Source organism: Rhinopithecus bieti, unplaced genomic scaffold, assembly GCF_001698545.2.
Source record: "Rhinopithecus bieti isolate Rb0 unplaced genomic scaffold, ASM169854v2 scaffold_13029, whole genome shotgun sequence".
NCBI lineage: Eukaryota > Metazoa > Chordata > Mammalia > Primates > Cercopithecidae > Rhinopithecus > Rhinopithecus bieti.
This window is the reverse complement of record NW_016807982.1, coordinates 3,095,214-3,098,471: the sequence shown is the minus strand read 5'-3', so window position 1 is coordinate 3,098,471 and position 3,258 is coordinate 3,095,214.

Genomic DNA, 3,258 nt, shown 5'->3' with positions numbered 1-3,258 from the left:
TTTTTTTTTTTTTTAAGACACGGAGTCTCACTCTCTCACTCAGACTGGAGTGCAATGGCGCGATCTCGGCTCACTACAACCTCTGCCTCCCAGGTTCAAGTGATTCTCCCGCCTCAGCCGCCTGAGTAGCTGGGATTAAAGGTGCTCATCACCACGCCTGGCTAATTTTTGTATTTTTAGTAGAGATCGGTTTCACCATGTTGGCCATTCTGGTCTTGAACTCCTGACCTCAGGTGATCCTCCCAACTTGGCCTCCCACAGTGCTGGGATTACAGGTGTGAGCCACTGCACCCGGCTCCTGACAGAAATATTAAGGGTGAAAAAACTAACAAATGGGATAGGACAGATATATCTCACAACAAATCCATGAGCTGGAGCATCATACTGAGGACCTCTACCAAAAGGAAGCAGGAAAATGAAAACATGGGAACACCCTCCCACACACATACAGAGCGATCCAGGGACAGAGCAGAAGTGCCAAATCTGAATAATGGGAGTCCCAGAAGGAAAGAAAAAAAAATGGAGAAAATATTTGAAAAAATAATGAGAATACATTTCCCAGAATTAAAGAAAGATCAAAGGACTCATACAATGATTAGTAAGAAAACTGTACAAACAGAAACATTGTAGTGAAAGACATTTAAGACCAATAAGAAAAGCAGAAATTCTGAAAGCTCTCAGAGAACTAACAGATCAAATCAGATGGACATCAGGCTTTTTAACAGTATCAGATGAAAAAAGGAAGGAATATGTTCTCAAAGTGCTAAAGGAGAGAACTTTGACCTCAAAATGTATAGCAAGACAAACTCACTAACTTGAGTGTAATAAAAAAATATTCTCAGGCGGCCAGGCAAGCTGTGTGATGCCTGTAATCCCAGCACTTTGGGAGGCCGAGGCAAGAGGATCGCTTGAGGCCAGGAGTTCGAAACCAGCCTGGTCAATATAGCCAGACCCCATCTCCACAAAATAAAAATTTTAAAAATTAACTCCATGTGGTAGCACATGCCTGTAGTCCCAGCTACTCAGGAGGCTGAGGCAGGAGGACTGCTGGAGCCCAGGAGTTAGAGGCTGCAGTGAGCCATGATTATGCCACTGAGCTGCAGCCTAGGTGAGAGTGACACCTTGTCTCAAAAAAAAAATTCTCAGGGACATAAGGCTTCAGTAACTTTTTCACATAAGGACCCATTTAGAACATATTCCTGGAAGAAGTGGTCAAATGTAGAAAAATTCATCTAGACATGGGAAGACAGATGGGAAGTGACGGGGAGCAAATACCCTGGCAAAGTTTGTAGTCTGAAACAGCTAGGACTAACAAAAAGGAAAAAACCTGTAATTATATAATAAAATAATTAACATAGTAAGTAAGAGTGGGTAAGACCAAAGCAACATAAAAGTCTAACAAATAACAAAGTCTTACTAGGAAAAGATTTAAATGCTAAGTTAAAGAAACCAATAGGGATAAACAAACATGATTAGTATTAAGAGTAACATGTTGGTCCGAGTGTTGTGGGTTATTGTTAGGCTGATTTACCATTGTCTCCCCCCACAACCACGCTGGACTAGCTTTGCATTTTGGCACTTTGGCCTGGTGCAGTGGCTCAGGCTTGTAATCCCAGCACTTTGAAAGGATTACGAGGTCAGGAGTTTGAGACCAGTCTGACCAATGTGGTGAAACCCTGTCTCTACCGAAAATACAAAACTTAGCTGGGCGTGGTGGCACGTGCCTGTAGTTCCAGCTACTTGGCAGGCTGAGGCAGGAGAATCACTTGAACCCGGGAGGCAGAGGTTGCAGTGAGCTGAGACCACACCATTGCACTCCAGCCTGGTGGACAGAGCAAGAATCTATCTCAAATAAAAAAAAAAAAGAAAAGAGTAATATCAATAAAAGTAGAAAGTATTACTTTTTTAAACAGGTAGAAGAAAATTTGTTACTCAGTGGGAAGCAAGGGGATAAACCAGGAAGTCCAGTAAACAGAAATTGTGAAAAGAAGAAAAAAAAAAAGCAGAAGTAAGTTCTATTAGCCGTAATTAAGTTTAAGGTGTTTACATATGAACTTAACACCAGACTCTCTCACCTCCTCCTCCCAATCTCCACTGCCCTCTCTGCATGGACACAGTGGCCTCTGAGGAGGTGGGGGCCTCCCCAAACCATGGACCTGCATGGAGACAGTGGCCTCTGAGGAGGTGGGGGCCTCCTCAAACCATGGACGCATGTGCGCATGGTGCGGGGTCTCCTGGTGAGGCAGCCACTGCCCAGCAGCAGGGTCAGAGGGGCAGTGGGTGGCTGAAATGGTTGGGAGGTTAATTACACTGTGCAAACAAGTTCCTCATTGAGAAAATAAGTACATATATTGAGGATAATGGGAGCCAGGTTTCACACTCTTTGAGAAAGGATTATGAATGTGGAAAGGGAGAGAAGGCTGCAAAGAATCCTGAGGTGTTGAACTGAAATTGGAAAAACTGGAATCAACTCACAGGTTTAAAGAAACCATATACATACACACACACGGATACAGATGTATATAGTTAGATGCATATGTATTTATTGATTGGTTGCTCTACCCACTGAAAGGGAAGAGACGCAATTTTACCCTAGTAGCAATGAGCACACCAAGTGCGAAGGCATCATGGCTCTATAGAGAAATGGCTGATGCCAAAAAAGTACCACAACATCCTGGAGTATGTTAAGTGAAGAAATGCTGAAAAAAGGACAGGAACATGTCAGAAGGACATAAAAGCCAGTTAGAAGAGGCTTCCGTTGGTCAAATATGTGACAATTTGAGTATCAAAATAAATGAGCATCAGAACACAACCTACTGAATAAGATAGGAACCTAAGAGTCTATAATGACATATATAAATGAATAAAAAATATCAAGGACTCTCAATATAAACATTTTTAAACAATCTAACAATTATAGAACAAAAAAGATGGGGAAAAACAGGCAAATATTAACAAAGAGAAACGGCGGGAGCAATATTTACAGTATCTGATAAAACAATTCAATGCAGAAAAGAAAAAAGGTGGGATATACAGATAAGAAAGAACAATGAAACAAAAAATGTAAATGTGGTGAGTATTAATATACTTCAAACACAGCCTGAAAACTGACAAGGCTGCTAGCAGGCAAAAGGAGGATGGTGAAACCCCGTCTCTACTAAAAATACAAAAATTAGCTGGGCATGGTGGCGTGCGCCTGTAGTTCCAGCTACTTGGAAGGCTGAGGCACGAGAATCACTTGAACGTGGGAGGCAGAGG